The sequence below is a fragment of the Rhineura floridana genome, chromosome 10 (genome assembly GCF_030035675.1).
Source record: "Rhineura floridana isolate rRhiFlo1 chromosome 10, rRhiFlo1.hap2, whole genome shotgun sequence".
NCBI classification, from domain to species: domain Eukaryota; kingdom Metazoa; phylum Chordata; class Lepidosauria; order Squamata; family Rhineuridae; genus Rhineura; species Rhineura floridana.
This window is the reverse complement of record NC_084489.1, coordinates 73,091,683-73,109,329: the sequence shown is the minus strand read 5'-3', so window position 1 is coordinate 73,109,329 and position 17,647 is coordinate 73,091,683. Positions and strand designations below refer to the sequence as shown.

The 17,647-nt window shown below is 42.6% G+C and overlaps 1 protein-coding gene across 2 annotated transcripts in view; it reads right to left on the bottom strand.

Annotated features, from left to right (window-relative positions):
• The window catches only part of ADARB2 (adenosine deaminase RNA specific B2 (inactive)), a 471,433-nt gene that overhangs the window by 318,038 nt on the left and 135,748 nt on the right, over window positions 1–17,647 (bottom strand). The window lies entirely within an intron of this gene.

Sequence of the window (17,647 nt, the reverse complement as noted above, 5' to 3'; positions counted from 1 at the left end):
CCGCATTTACACTGTTCTTCGGAGCTTTCCGGATCAGTGAGGTGCTGGCGGGGTCCAGGACTGACCTATCCTCCCGTGCCCTCTTGCTGTCTGATTTTAGTTGGAGGGAGGGACAGGCTACCCTCCAGCTGCGCTGGTCAAAGAATGATCAGTGCAGGAGGGGACGTATGGTGGTTCTTTCCCCCTCACAGAGGCCCTGTAACAGCATTGCCCTGTAACAGCATTGGCTAAGTTCCTAACAGTCCGTGGACAACAGCCGGGATACTTATTTGTACATAAGGATGGCCTCCCCCTTTCTAGATTTCAGTTTTGGGTGGTTACCAGGTTAGCCCTTGGGCATATGGGACTCGATCCCAACATGTTTGGGACACATTCCTTCCGTATTGGCACAGCGTCTATGGCTGCCTGTTTGGGTTTTTCCCAAGGCCAGTTACAGTCCATGGGCAGATGGCGTTCTACAGCCTATAGGTCCTATATTCGGCCTTTTCGAGGGGTTCCAAAAACCAGTTTGTGACTTGTTTCTGTCACTGTTATGAGTTTTCATTGTTTGTTTTGACAGGCCGCTGGAAGGGAGACGAAAGAGTGTGCATCCTCCTCTGCGGCCATAGTATGGTCTTTTGGGCAGGCCGCAGGGTGGCAAAGTCACGTTTGGGCACACAGCTTGGGCTTAGCCGGTGGGCTACTGTGCAATGGTTGGGCCGCCGTGGTATGCGCTGGGACGGGCTCCTTCCAGCGCTCTTCCAGACGGCAGTAGTGCGGAATGCACCACAGTTTTTGGTCATTCACCTGGATGGGAATGACCTTGGCATGTTGAAGGGCAGAGCCCTTATTGAACAGGCGACTGCTGACTTCCGGGCCATTATGCAACGTTGGCCAGGGGTACACTTGATTTGGTCTGATATTTTACCCCGTAGACACTGGAATTGTATGGGTGACCCTAGGGGGATAAATAGGACCCGCAAAAAAGTAAATAGGCAGTTCCGTCTTGCTCTATTGGACTCTGGTGGTTTTGTCATTCACCATCCAGAGATAAGGCGCAGTAAGGTTGAGCTATATTGGTCAGATGGCGTCCATATGACCGATGTAGGTAATGAGATCCTTTTAGAAGACCTGCAGAGGGGCTTGAAAGACATCTTGTTTGAGGGTGGGGTAAAGGGTGACTAAACAGAGGTTTGTCCCCTTTCTGTGGCAAGGAAGTGCGGGAAAGGTTGAAGGTGAAGGGCAGCTAGGTGACACCTTTAGGCACCTTTGGAGGTGATAGGCGGTTCCGGAGGCCTGCAGCTCCGGGTTTTATGGCCCGAGGGCAGGATACGGGTCGCCTTTGGGGCCAACAGGTCTCATCCACCCGGAGTTTCAGGGCACTGGGGGGCGGTGACGCAGGTTGGCCTCCCTACGCACAATTGGAGTGTGGTCAGGGCAAGGGGTTGACAGATTGCACCCCTTTGCCCGACAGGGTTTTGGGTTGCCCGAATAGCTGCAAGCAGGCTTTGCCTGACTCACCAGTTGAATCCCGCACTTATGTTCCCCTTTGCAGGTTCATTGTCATAATATGAATTTGGTTTAATAAAGTGGCCCGTTATTTAACCCATCATATTGTGTCTGCGTCTTATTTCATCCCTGGGTCGCAATAATAGTGCATTAGTGGTGGATTTATCCAATATTGTTAGTTGTTCTGCAACGCTTTCCCAGTGCTGTCACATTATTCCTTTCCAGAAAGGTTATAGCATGACAAAAGCAGGACAGAAATAAACCATAACATTTGTGGTACAAAAAGTTACCGAATTTCACCAGGAAGTTACAGGATGTGTACTGAGTAGCAATGTGACTGCCTCAACACTTTTGCAGGTGCAGAGTATTGAAAGCAGGATTTTGTGTGACTGCCCCCATAGCACCATGAGCAGATATCATCATGAATACACAATAAAAAGCCCATCTGGATAGACCCCAAATCTCTCCAACTGACCATCTCAGAGTTAACATGGGTGCCCACCAAGTCAGACTATGACAAAGCTGGTCCCAACCCGTTTCCAAATCTCTCCAGCTGACTTTGGGTAGTGTTCAATGCTAGTCTGAGTTCAATGCTAGTTCTAGTTCAATGTTAGTTCAATGCTAGTCTAGTAGATGTTGGCCAGTAAAGCAATCTATATGACTCACAGACAGAGGTTTTGCAGAGAAAAGGAAACCTGAAGAAAACGGGTTAACTTGAGCAACAGTGAGTGCCAGAGTTGTCAAGGCCAGCAGATGGTTGGCAAGGGCAACGGCTCTGATAAGAGCAGCTCTCGCAGAAGCTCTAGTGTGGGGGAAAAGTTGTATGGAGAGAGGACTGCGTTTGAAACTTATTGTCAGTAAAAGACTCTTACAAAGAAATTTGCCTGGCCTGGATTATTTCTGGTTCTGCACAGCTCCAGAGTCGTTTCTCTGGACCCTATCAACGCACACGCGCCAACAGGGGTTATGGGCCCAGCGTACCGTCCAAAGTAAGAGGTTCTGGTGCTGTTTGGATCCGTTGTTGCAGAGGAAAGAAGCAGCAAGAGAGAGGCAAGTAAAGAGTGGACAACATGGCTATAAACCTGTCATCCGGGATGCCGATGGAGAGATTGAATGCAGTTAATTACTCCAGTTGGAAATGGAGAATGAAAGCAGTTCTGGTCAAGGAAGATTTATTTGACGTGGTGGAAAATCCCCCTCTGGCCACTCCATCAGCAGCGTGGACGAAGAAAGACGAGAAAGCGAAGGCTTTTATTACTCTGGGGCTGTCTGATACACAATTGTTGCTAGTAAGTAATGAGCCGACAGCTCATCAAATGTGGGAAAAGCTAAGAGCCGCTCATGTGCAGCAAACCGCAGGAAGCCGGCTATGTTTAGCGCGAAAACTATATCAGATGCGTTTTACTGATGAAGTGACTATGAGTGAGCATCTTGCTGAATTTCGACGATTATTTGGAGATCTTCAAGATAGAGGAGTGACTCACAGTGAAATTCAGATGGTTTATATAATCTTGTCTTAATTTGATCATAAATGGGACACTTTGGTTACTAGTATGGAGACATTGCCAGATGGAACTTTAACTCTGGACTTTGTAGAGCAAAAACTGCAACAGGAATGGAACAGAAGACATGAGAGTAAAAGGACTGAGTTCAAAGAGGCTGAAGCTGCTCAACAAAAGTATCCAAGAAACAGGCAAGAAAATAAAATATGTTATTTTTGTGGGTCCCGAGGACATATACAAAAACAGTGTTTGAGTAAGAAAAGAAGAAACAGGGACTATGGATGGCAGAAATCCAGTGTGAACTTTATTACTGAGGAGGACAATAAAACACTTAACTCTAAATGGCTTCTAGATAGCGGGGCGTCAAACTGCCTAATTACGGACGCAAGCTTGTTTTACACTTCAAAGCCTGTTCAAGAGAAGATTTATCTAGCTGACGGATCGTCACGGGACGCGATTGCGAAGGGGACGATCAGGTTGAGTAATCTGAGAACAATATTAACAAATGTACTTTTGGTTCCTGATTTAAAATGTAACATTCTGTCAATAAGAAAACTAACTCAGATAGGTTGTAAAGTATATTTTGAAGGAAATAGATGCATTGTGCAGAAAGGTGATGAGATATGTATGAAGGGGAAATTGCAGGACTCAATGTTTATGGTACAGAGTGAGCATGATGAACCAACATGTGCTTGGATAGGAGTAAATAAAAACATACACGAAAATTGCATACATGAGTGGCACAGAAGATTAGGGCACGCAAATTTTGAGAAAATTAAAAACACCCCAAAGTATAGTAAAGATTTAAAACTAACACATTGTGAGCATGTGGATGAGTGCGATGCATGCTATAAAGCAAAAATGACAGTGGCAACCATAAATAAGAGCGTTGAAAGCACTACTACTGAACCTTATCAACTTATTCATGTGGATTTGGCAGGACCTCTCCAATGTTCGAAAGGAGGGGCAAGATTCTACTTAGTGATTGTAGATGATTTTTCCAGATTTACACATGTGTTTTTGTTGAAAAAGAAAAGTGAAGCAGAAGATAAATTACGGGCGTTTATACAGAGAACAGAGACACAATATGGGGTTGTTATTAAAAATATAAAATCAGACCAGGGAGGTGAATTTACAAGTAATTCATTGAAGACATATCTAGAAAAGAAGGGAATAATCCAAAGTCTCACTGCTCCTTTCTCACCATCATCCAATGGGACTGCAGAGAGGAGGAACAGGTCTCTGCAGAATTCGATGAGAGCCATGCTGGTGGATGCAGACTTGAATAATACCTATTGGGGTGAATGTATTTTATATACTGCTTACATACAAAACCGCCTTGTACACAGAATAATAGGCATGTCTCCCTATGAAAAGCTGACAGGGAGATAACCCAGGCTAACACATATTGAGCGTTTCAGAGCAAAATGCTGGGTGCATGTTTCTAGACAGAAAAGACATGGAAAATTGGCCCCAAGAGCTCAGGCAGGTCGTGTTTTGGGATTTCAGAATTCGTATTATAGAATCTGGGTACCTGAAAAGCAACAGGTAGTACTTAGCAGAAGCATAAAGGTAGTAGACCAACCATGGAAAAGTAGTCAAACAGTAGTGCTTGATGATGCAAGCAAACAGGAAGCAGCAGATGTTCCTTTTGGTCCGCAAATACCCTTAAGAGCTGCGTTAACTGATTTAATTAAGGGTGGCAAACGTAACATTAAAAGACTGAGGAGTGAGGACAAAATAATGCAAGATACGGAAGTACCAGGAACAAGTGCAGGAACAAGTGCAGGAACAAGTGCAGGATCAGGTACAGGAACAATTAAAGATGAGAGTGATGAAGCAATGGAAATTGACAATGTCAGACGTTCTACAAGATCAACGAAAGGAAAACCATCACATAGATTCACATTTAATGTAACACAAAACAAGGATGAGACAGATGAATATCCTCTAGAATGGGAAAAAGAAGGGCCAATAGACAAAGAAACTATGGATTTAATGTGGAAATACTGTATTGAAGAATGAAATGTAAATGAATCTGAGAAAAATAAAGTTAATGCTGAATAAATTGTATGAATAAAGAAACAAAACTGAAATGGAAATAGAGACTGTAATGAGAATGAGAAACAAAATGATGTGTATATATATGTGTATTGAAATTGTAATGTATAATTGAAAATAAGAGAAATGTAGTTTTGTGATCTCTGAGTCCCAGGTGGGGGCTGTTGGCCAGTAAAGCAATCTATGTGACTCACAGACAGAGGTTTTGCAGAGAAAAGGAAACCTGAAGAAAACGGGTTAACTTGAGCAACAGTGAGTGCCAGAGTTGTCAAGGCCAGCAGATGGTTGGCAAGGGCAACGGCTCTGATAAGAGCAGCTCTCGCAGAAGCTCTAGTGTGGGGGAAAAGTTGTATGGAGAGAGGACTGCGTTTGAAACTTATTGTCAGTAAAAGACTCTTACAAATAAATTTGCCTGGCCTGGATTATTTCTGGTTCTGCACAGCTCCAGAGTCGCTTCTCTGGACCCTATCAACGCACACACGCCAATAGTAGACCCATGTCTAAGACTGCAATCCAATACACACTGACCTTGGAGTAAGTCCCATTGAACCCAATGAATCTTACTTCTGAGTAGACATGTATTGAATTGCACTGTAACTTAGGTTCATTTATTTCAAAGGGTCTACTCTGAGTAGGACTTAGTTGAATACAACCCATCGTTTACAGAACATCTGAGGGTCAACGCACACACAGTATGGATTGGGGTAGCCTTTCTCTATGTCAGCAATTTAAACCAGCACTTTCAGTGAATATGATACATGTACAATTTACATTACAACTCTATTCTATGCTTGCTTAGAATCCCAGTGATCAATGCTTGCTTACAAGTAAATCCCAGTGATCAAGGGACAGAGTTCAGAGACAGATTTACTATCTCAGTAAGGACTAGGCCTTTAAGTCAAGGCCTACAGCGCACTTAGAGCAAAACCTTTGAAAAAAGTTAACAATATAAAGCTGTGCTTTACCATGAAGAAGAGAAGGGGGAAAAAAACTCTCTTGAAATAAATTGGCAATCATAACCGTTTGTTGGTTAGCACACTCTTTAACAATCAATACACATCTTGTCAGGAAGTTATAGCCTTTCATTACATGAAGTAAAATCTTCCTAATAAGGAAATGGCTGAAATTCACTTGCGCTAACTCGTTAGTAATATAATAGGTTAGCTGCTTAGATGGGCTAGAGGACTTTGCTTCTGTATTAGAAAGAGGTTAAGAACAACTTCCTCCAATACGCTTCATTAAAATGATTCTTACATGGTTTGAAAAAACAGAATTGAAGCTTTGCTAAGTTGAGTCATTTATTTCTATATGCAGTTAACAAACTATCCACTATCTTAAATTTGTTCAGTGACATCACTCTTACCACCAACATTTGCAAGCTTTCCACAGGCTTCTAGTAGGCCATTGTGAGAAAAGGATGTTGGACTAGATGAGCCACTGGCTGGATTCAGCTGGATTCTTCTTCGGTTCTTATTTATGTACAGTAAGTTTTAAGAGTCCTGAGTGAAAATCTAGTTATGATTGCTCCTAATGTTCAAGAGTGAAAATCTAGTTATGATTGCTGTAAAAAGCAATGGCAATTCAGGATGGGAGAGGGGGTTGAAATTACCCACCATTCATATGAGTAATTAGGAACTGAATCCAAACCTTTGCTGAAGTTTAGTGCCTAACTCATCACACGCTTACTCCCATGCCAGCACTAAATGCCACAAGGGACAAACATATTTGCTAGGGCCAGCCCTAGCATTAGGCAGAATGAGTCAACTGGATTAGTTCTTCTTGTTAATCCCAGATGTGTAGACTTTCTAACTTTTGCATCTCCTCCTATATGAATAGCCACTTCCATAGTAATGTATAGTGAATAAAAATCACATCCAGGAGGTCAGGCAGAAAAGTTAAGTAGCCAATCAGATTTGACGATTTCATAAAGCCAATACAGATTAATGGCAATGCTTGCTAGATCAGCATCATCCTCAGTCTGAATGCGCTAGCAATGCTCTGAAGGTTTTGTTGAAAATGGATCTGGTACAGAGAGTGGAAAACAAAAAAAATCATTTTTGGAGGGGCAGGATAAAGTAAGGGATGGAAGCCTCTTGCCCATGTTGTGCTTGAAAACCAAGTTTTCCTGCTTCTTCAAGTTGTATGGAGCTGCTGCAATTGATGGCTGGGCAAGCCACCATTTCTCCCCAAAGTTGGAATTAGGGTTGCCAGGCTCAGGGCCTGAGAATGATTCTGTATCTTTAAGAGAAGAGAAATGCAGCCAAGTGCAGGTTTTCTTGCAACACTGTAATGGGAAAAACCACAAAGTGAAATTCTCCCTTCCCCCTGCACAATTTTTAAAGATACAGAAGACCTCTTGGTTGCCAGGCCTGGCCTCCCAGAGATCTTCTGTATCTTTAAAAGTTGTGCAGGGGGAAGGGAGAATTCCACCTTGTGGTTTTTCCCATTACAATGTTGCAAGAACACCTGCACTTGGCTGACTTTCTCTTCTCCTAAAGATACAGGCTCAGTCTCAGGTCCTGAACCTGGCAACCCTAGTTGGAATGAAGCTACATTGTGGGGGAACACTGCAATCTGTTGTTGTTATGTGCCTTCAAGTAGACAATCTGCTTGTCTCCAATTGCAGCATCTCTGCACTGCTTGAAGTAGAGAGGAAATAGAATGTTAAAAGGAAAAGGAGTGGTAAAAATATTACTTCTCCCACTTTTATTTTTATTTATTTATTTATTAGATTTATATCCCGCCCTTCCTCCCAGTAGAAGCTCAACTTTAGCCATAACCCCCCATAAAACCCATCGACTTGCTACTGTCCTCCCCCCTCCAAAAAACCCTCAAAATAACTGAAAATGCCCTTGAACATTTTCAGTTTGCAGATTGGGCTGCAAAAGTAGGATGACATTCTTTGCTGAGTCCTAAAACAGGCAAACAACTTTTGTCCCATTTTTGAGTACCCTTCAATAATCACCAAAGAGGGTTCATTTGCTGCTGATGCCACAAGCTTTTGCAAAATGCACCCCTCCAATTTTGGCTCAGTCCTACTTATTTGTAAGAGTCTATTATGCCAATGTGAAAAAAATCTTTCTGTGTGCTCTGACGCTGTGCGAAAATTCTGTTTCCACCTTTGTGGCTTAACATCAAAGTCACATGCAGCAAGAGGGGTTTTTCCTCCATTTATGAAACACTACAAAACTGAGAGAAGCACCAATTTTGACACACACACACACACGCACACATAAAATCCAGGCAAAACTCAAGAGTATATGACAACTGGGATAAAAAGAATGGCAGACATAAAAGGTCAGAACAACATGATACTTAAACCAAAAAGTTAGTGCTAAATTGTGAAACGAACTGTAAGGAAAAGATAGCATGGAGGACAGGGCTATCAATGGCTACTAGCCGTGATGGCTGTGCTCTGCCACCCTAGTCAGAGGCAGCATGCTTCTGAAAACCAGTTGCTGGAAGCCTCAGGAGGGGAGAGTGTTCTTGCACTCGGGTCCTGCTTGCAGGCTTCCCCCAGGCACCTGGTTGGCCACTGTGAGAACAGGATGCTGGACTAGACGGGCCACTGGCCTGATCCAGCAGGCTCTTCTTATGTTCTTATGTTCTTATAGCTCCTCTCTCTACTTTCCATGGCCAAATGATCAGGAATTCTTCCCTTTTTTTCAGGCTTCATCATGAAGCTTCCTGTCTGCCATTTATCACAGTAGATATGGGGAATATCTGGCACGCAGGCTGAATGCAACCAGCCAGGATTCTCAATCCAGACCTCTGAATTCACCTCAGGTCACATCCCTTACTTGTCTCACTCTACTCCTTCCACAAGTGCAGAAAGAAAATCTCTCATTTACCCTTGGGCTGGAATGTGTACTTGAACTTGTGTGTGTCTATATGTGAAAGGGGAGTATGGGTGTAAACCTGCTTTGCCTCCACCTAACTTGGGCTTTGGCCCTGCCCACCACGAGTATGTGCCATTTTCTCCAGAAAGAATATGTCCCTTGGGGCATGGGTAGTGGCAAAGAATATTCTCTCCATCCTTGCATTAGAACGTTATTTTGCCCCATGATGAGACATGTACTTAAAGGGACTTGCCTGTTATGGCACTCTGAATGTGGAACTCCCTCCCTAGAGAGATTCCGTTGTCTCCTATATTAATTATTTTTAGGAGTCAGTTCAAGACATACCTATTTTCTCAAGCTCATGGTACTTAAGCGGTATTAGGTGCTGGACTGTCATTAATTTCTGATTTTTGTTGCTTTTAATGTGTTTGGTTTGTATACAACTAAGTTCTATTCAGAGTAGATCTATTGCAAACAATGGACCTAAGTTAGTCACAATCATTAATTTCAGTGGGTCTACTCCAGGGATGGGCGAGAATTTTGATTCAGTTCACATTTCAAGCTGAATCTATCAAATTCACATTTTCCGAAACAATAGAACATGGCTATCCTTCAAAATGTGCACTTTTTTAAATTTTGCAATGCAGTTCACCGACCAATGTTTGCAAAAATGCATATATTAGGGGAAAGTGTGCAAAATGAATATACTGGCAAAAATAACATGCAAAAATGCATTATGTGACAAGAAATGGCTTGCAAAAATGTGTAAATTAGTGAAAACTGCCTACAACAATGTGTTTATTAGGAGAAATTCACACTAACATGCTGAAGAATTTCTTTAAAAAAATTGCAAATGACTACAGAAATGTGGAGAACTGAATTTAAGATTGGAAAAATGAGAAACTGAGATAACTGAAACTGAAAAATCTTCCCATCCCTAGTTTAATCTGAGTAGAACTAACACTGGATACAGTAGGGCCCCACTCATATGGCAGGTTAGGTTCCAGACCCCTGCCGGAAAGCAAAAACCACCAAAAAGCAGATCAGCTGTAGCACGGGGGTCTGGAACCTAACCTGCTGATAGCACCAGAGGAGAAGATCAGATCTTCCCCTCCTCGGGCGCGATCAGCTCGAGCGGGAGTCTGATTGCACCAGAAGAGGAGAAGATCAGCTGTAGCACACTACAGCTGATCTTCTTCTCCTCCGGTGCGATCAGCTGGAGTGTGGGGAGCTCCAGCCCCCCTACAGCTGATCACCCCACTGGCGCCGATTAGCGGAATGCCGAGAAGCGGGGCCCTACTGTACAATTCTCTCTTTTTTATATCTGGTTTATATTGTTGTCTTATTGCCTTTGACTTATTTTTGTTAGATCTTGTTATACACTGTCCTGGGAAACTTTGGGTTAAAGGATGGAATATACATTTAATAAACAAAGAAACAAAAGTTAAAGTTATGTCTTTCAAAACATTATTGCAACTTCTAAATACTAATTGTTTTTACATAATTCTAAAAAAATGGTACTGTTTTAGAGCTGTGCCGAAAAATTCTCAGCATAGTTTTTTTCTCTCCAAAAAACTGGGAGGTAGAATAGGAAGGACAAGAGAAAGAGAAAGGAATTGATTTTCAGAGGACAGAAATTCTTTAAAAAATTGGGGTGAGGTGGAGGGGTGCTGTCTCCCCTTCTCCTCCAATGCCTCTGAAATGGCATTGTGTTGTGACTACGGATGGATCTGTTGATATTTATTTTCTCAGCTTCTCATTTTTCCAATCTTAAATTCAGTTTGTCACAGTTCTGCAGCAATTTGCTATTTTTTTTAATTCTCATGAAAATTCTTCAGCATTTTAGTGAGAATTTCTAATAATTCATAAATTTCATAAACCTCATTATTTTTGTATGCAGTTTTGACTAACGTGCACATTTTTGCAAGCAATTCCTCCTATAATACATTGTTGTAGATTATTTTTACCAAAATATTCATTTTGCACATACTTTTGCCTAATTCATGCATTTTCCCCCCTAAACATAGTTTGGTTGGAGAACTGCAATACAAAATTTGGATAAGTGCAAATTTCAAAGGAATTATGGTCTTCATCACAGTGCGAGTGGTGCAGGCGTGGGAGTTTGCTCCACACACTGAAAGGCAAGGCTGGCCCTACCATGCAGGAAGGTGAAGCAGGCTGATGCAGGAGATTGTTGAGCCTCAGCTAACCCAGAAAGGACAGGAAGGGGGGAGGCATGAGTTTCAGGTGCCTTCGCTGCCAGAAGAAGCAGAGTTGGGGATTGTTGTGTCTGAGCAGGACCTTGCGGGAGGGGGTCAGCCTGCACTCCAGCCAGTTCCCATGGGTAGCGCACTTCCTGATGAACAGAGCGCGCCGCCCCCAGCTGATGCAGAGGACTTGTTGGGGGAAGCTCCAAAGACAGTGCCAGCTCCTCCCTTGCCAAGCAGTTCCCAGGGGGATACCAGTGTGGCACAGCCCCCTGACCTCGAGCCCGTTGCTCGGGAGCAGATGTCTTCCGATGAGCCATTGGATGCGCGTCCCGTCTCCTCGTTCCCACTGCCGCGAGAAACGGACAGGGCAAAGACAGGAATTACGAAGGAGTCAGAGATTACGTTCGAAAACATTTCCTACATAAGCCTGCCGCTCCCAGTAGGGAGTCGTTGAGTCAACTTCCTTCACACGCTGCAGAGCATGTCTAGAGTATAGTTAGGGATTCTAGTGAGTTAGCGCAGGGTTTCCTATGAAGCACAATGCCTTTGATGTATCCATTACTCTAATAAAATGAGATTTACTTGCACCCACACTTCAGCCTCATTCTTCCGGCTCTGGACGGGACAGAGATGGAATTTAGGGGGATAAAGGAAGGCAAAGAAAAATTGAGTGAAACTTTTAAAAGTTTTGGCCAGAGCCTTCAGCCGGGGGGGGGGGGAAGTGCTATTTTGTACTCTGTTTCAAAAAACAAAGTGTCTTGGACAGCAGTGCAGAAAGAAGGGGAACAGAGGAAGTGGCCTTATGTCAAGCCAGAGCATTGATCTGTCTAGCTCTAATACCAACACTGACTGGCAGCAGCTCTCTTGGACCTCAGGCAGGAGTTCTTCCCCAGCCCTACCTAGAGATGCTAGGGGTTTTATTTATTTATTTATTTACAATTATATCCCACCTTTCCTCCAAGGAGCTCAAAGTGGTGAACAAACATGATTCTGCTCCTTCTCCATTTTATCCTCACACCAGTCCTGTGAGGTAGGTTAAGCTGACAGACTATGACTAGCCCAAGGTCACCCAGCACGCTTCATAACTGAGTGGGGATTTGAACTCTGGTCTCCTGGGTCCAAGTCCAACACTCTAATCACTACACTACACTAGCACACAGGATTGAACCTGGGGCGTTTTGTATGCAGAACATGGGCACTACCACAGAGCTACAGCTCCTTCTTCCCTTTCTCTTCATCAACGTAGCTAGGCATATAGCCTCAAGGCACAAAAGGAGCGATACAGTAGCTTCATTTCCTAGCTTCAGTAAATGATGTATACTTGCTCTATAATTAATACAATCAAGCCTTCAGCAAACCTGAGGCCCTTCTCTCTACTTCTCTCTCTCTGTTTTTCTTAATTTTTATTTTTCAAATGATTGTGGCTTTTAAAATCATCCCTGTGAATTTAGTGCTATGATTTGCTTCCTTAACTTTATTGTACTGCATTTTAAATCCTTGTGAACTAGATCTTGAAAGAGAATGGTGATGTGCACACTACACATACGCACATCAAAGAAATGTAACTGATCAAACAACAATGTTATAATTCAAGGTAGAAAACCCTTTCAATGCAGTCAAAACAGATCCAGTAGATGTGGACCAAATATCTGTATATATGAAAAAGGAAGTCAGAATCTAAAGCTGCTAAAATGATACAGTTTTATCTGAGAGTGCAAAACTCCACACGGAAGGAAGCTTCTGAGTCATAGTGAAAAAATCTCCCAAACTCTGCACATTGAACTAGGCCAGGAGAGCTGATGAAAACCCAGGTGACTGTTAGCAAGGGAAAGCAAATGTTTCAGTATCCGTAGGCTAGTGGGGGGGGGAGAGTGAAGACACAAAGAAAGGAATAGCAATACTGAATTGTGTTAGGTTATCCAGAAATGAAAAATATGGATACCAAAGTTAATAAAATAATATATATATATATAAGAGAGTTTTATATATATATTGTTTGAAATTAAAGTTGGATATTTTTATATGTTTATTTTATTAACTTTGGTATCCATATTTTCCATATTTGGATAACTAATCCAATTCTGTATTGCTATTAATTTGAGTAGGTTGGGTTTATATTTCCTTGTTTTTTCACGACACAGAGAAAGGAGATAGATGCCAGCTCTGTCAGTTCACGGAGGAGAAACTGGATGCAGATTCCAGTGGGACCTGCCAGCCAGTCCTTGCAGCTGAATCGGCAATGTTTTAAGAAGGAACAAGGCCAAAAAAATAACTAAAAGGAAACCAAGTGTCATGGCAAAGGGATCTTTTAAAAATATTACAGTGCCAGTCCTTGAACTATTTTGGCCACGATGTCTCTGCTGCCTTTGTTACTTGTCGGGGAAAGGGGGGGTGCTAGCCTGTCACCATGGCGACGCAACACACGAAAAACGAAGGAAAAGTTAAAAACCCTTACAGTTCCTGAGCCTGTTAAGCCCTCACTGTTCCCAGGCCCCTTAAAGCCCATTGAAACGCTAACTTGTTAGTAGGGGGGACAGATGGAAGGGTTGCGAATCCAAGTGCATAATTAACACAGCAAGAAAAGCAGCGATAAAGCCGCGCTAGAGAATGCACCGTTAACATTCCTGAAAATAGAAGGCAACTGGAGTCTGAATGAGTGCCAGTGTTCTAGGTAGAAAGAGATCTAGTTAAAGCCCCCCTCCCTTTTGAACTCAGCATCCATAGAAGATGGGGGATATGATTAATGAATGTGGCCTGAAACTAAGGGTCATGTAAACTGCCAATGCTCAGTATCTGGTGCAGATGCAGCACCTAAAATGTATCAAAAAGAAGTTAGAACAGCCTTCCTCAAACTGGTGTACCCCAGAAGTTGCTGGGCTATAGCTCCCACCCTCCCTGACCATATTGGATTTGGAGTCCAACAACAGCATCTGGAGGGTACAAATTTGGGGAAGACTGTATTAGAACTATGCAGAACCAAGCCTAGTATTTTTAAATGCTCTGCACCACTAAGGCTCAGTGCAGGCGTAACCATGGTGAGTGCTAGCCATGGCTTCTTCAGCAGAATCTATCAGGTTCACACTAGTTGAAAGAAGACATATTAGGAGAAATATGTACATTAGTCATAACCGCATACAAAAACATGTTTATTAAGAGAAATTCAAACTAAAATGCTGAAGAATTTTCATGAGGATTTTCCATCAAAAAATTGCAAACTGCTGCAGAAATGTGGAGAACTGAATTTAAGATTGGAAAAAAGAGAAACTGAGAGAACCGAAACTGACCAATCCTTCCATCCCTATCTATTTTATTTACAATTATTTTAACCCACCCTGTACCCTTCAGATGGGACAGGGTCAAAATAGATATATAAAAATATTTACACCATTTTTTTTTTTAAAAGGAGAGTATTGAGCCACACTTGTGGTGATGAAATGTTAAGACCATTCTGCTACCTAGATGCGGCAAACTACTAGGCACTTCCTTCTGCAGCTGATAATCTTTATAGGAAAATATGATCTCCCTCATCTTGCAAATCAAAATAATCATTGCCTTGCCTTCTTCAAAGCTTGCTTTCATTAGGCATCAGCAGCTCAAGAGGCAGAGCTGCTATATTTACTGTGCTTTCTGCGTAGCTTTATGAAATTCATCTCTTGGAATAAGGAAACTGTGACACTGGGAGGGCTTGGGAAATGCAAGTCATTATCAGATGCTGTTGTCGTCTTGTTAGTATCATAGCAATTTATTCAGGGTAGGCTTTTTTAAAAAAATGGAAGTAGCCATCTGAATACTTACAGCAATTTGCAGACTGGTGAAATAACATTGCCTTCACTCTTCTGTTGACAGGAAATAAAACCTTGACAGGGAAAAGGGAGGCTTAAAGGGAATAAAATGTAAATGTACTGCCTTCAAGTCGATTCCAACTTATGGCGACCCTATGAATAGAGTTTTCATGAGGTTGAGAGGCAGTGACTGGCCCAAGTCACCAAGTGAATTTCATGGCTGTGTGGGGATTCAAACCATGGTCTCCCAGGTCGTAGTCCAACACCTTAACCACTACGCCACACTAGCTCTCTTTAAAGAGAATAACTTGCCTAAAAGACTGCATTTTATGACAAGTTGGGGCAAAATGCACCCTTAACATAACAATCACACACAGAGTTATTTCTATTATGCTTGGATGACCAATCATGACAAAACTAAACTGTGGAAGGAAGGAAGGAAGGAAGGAAGGAAGGAAGGAAGGAAGGAAGGAAGGGAACTCTCTTCTTTCTCTGCCATCTGCCAGATGGGGTTCTCCCCTATCTCCTCCTCAATACTCCCCATTGTTTTACATCAGTGGTAGGCAACCTGCGATCCTCCAGGTGCGGTTGGACTCCAGCTCCCATCAGCCCCAGCCAGCATGGCCAATGGCCGGGGATGATGGGATAATTAAAAACATTAGAAGGGCATCGTGTTGGTTAACCCTGGTGTATTGTGTAACAAAACACTGTAATAAGAGATGGGATAAAAGTTTTGTGGATTTTTTTTAAAAGTGAAGATACTTCTGGACAGCCCATTTCCCGCCCATCCACTAAAAATTAAACACCATTCTGTGACCTTTCAAAAGATTTATACAACATTCCTAAAATAATTATGCTGCCAGAGCAATATTTATATGATGCACGAGCCACAAGCCAATTGTTGTTATGCCTTTGATTAACATCATATTGACATTTTCAAGCTGATTCAAAACAATGCTTAATTACCATTCCCCTATTATAAGGAATGCTACTGTTTTTGAAGATGGGAAAACAATAAATCATGAGTGAGAATTTTACAGCACCATTATGTTTTTCCATATTCGGCATTATAACTAATTGCTTTTACTTTAGCATATATTACCATGGGGCAGACATAGTTTTATGTTTATTCTTTTCCATATATACAGAAATGGCATTTGATTATTGAAAGGCCCCAAAAGCCCCTGAGGCAGCAGTATTGGGGGAAAGTAGTAATTCAGTAAAGCTAGTCTGCAAGAATTCTGCAACCAGCAATGATCAGGTCCTGCAGAAGCACCAAGGGGATAGCTATGGTAAGGGAAATGGCGTGTTCTGGATTCTCAGGAGCTAAAAGTCCTAGCCCAAAATTCAGTAGCAACATTTCAGGACCATCCTATACTAGAAATGCACAAATCTGTCAATTTCACTTCCAATTTTTTCAACCTCAAGTTCAGTTCATCACATTTCTGCATCAGTCTGTGATTTTTTCAAAAAAAGTCCTCACAAGAATTCATCAGAATTTTAGCGTGCATTTCTCCTAACATACAATTCTTCTATGCAATTTTGCTTAACACACATATTTTCCCAGGTACTTTTCCATAATCCAATGCATTTTTGAACACTGTATTCACCAATATATGCATTTTCCTGTCCCCCAATATACAAATTTTTGCACACATTATTTGGTTGGAGAAGTGCATCACAAAATTCAGAGAAGTGCACATTTCAAAGGATAGCAGTGTTTTGATATGCATATTGTTTCTGGATGTACGAATTAGGTAGTTTCGCAATAAAATTCAAACCAAACTGAATTTCTTCTCCATTGCTATCATATACACTACTTCCTCAATTAATGCCCTGGTAAGCTCCTGTTAGGACTACTGGAATACCTGCACACGGGGCTGCCTTAATTCCAGAAATATCAATGAATTCAGAATGCAGCTGTAAGGCTGCTAAATGGGACTAGACATATTTTGCTAGTGCTTAATCAACTGTTCAGGCTCCTGAACGTAAGAAGAGCCCTGCTGGATCAGGCCAGACATCCATCTAGTCCAGCATCCTCTTCTCACAGTGGCCAGCCAGGTGCCTATGGGAAGTTTGCAAGAAGAACCTGAGCGCAACAGCATTTTCCTCTCCTGCAGTTTCCAGCACCTGGTACACAGAGCCATATTATCTCCAACAGTGAAGGCAGAATTTCAACATCATGGCTAGTCACCATGATAGCCTCATCCTCTAGGAATTTGTCTAATCCTCTTTTAAAGCCACCCAAATTGGTGGCCATCACTACACCTTGAGGGAGCAAATTCCATAGTTTAATTATGCGCTGTGTAAAGAAATGCTTTCTTTTGTCTGTTCTGAATTCCCCAACATTTCTGATATATTTTTTGGCAGGGCCGGCACCAGCCTGTCTTGGGCCCATGGCACCCACATGCACACCCCATCTACCTCTCCCGTTGCTGTGAATGCTGTGTGTGCTGCATGAACATGCCTGCCATCAACCAAGATGGCACCGGGGGCTTCTGTAAGGGCCTGATGCCCCCAGTGCCACCTTGGTCGATGGCATGCATACACACTACGCTATGCCCCTGGTGCCACCTGAGGGAATCCCCCAGTGCCACCTTGGTTGATAGCAGGCATGTGCATGCAGCACGCACAGCATTGGGAAAGGTAGGTGGGGTGTGCGTGTGGGCTTATTGAAGCCTGCATAGTTTGTATGGGGGGTGCCTGGGAGCTCCTTCTCTGTGATCTGCAGCAATGTCAAGAATCAATGATGATGCAGATTGCAG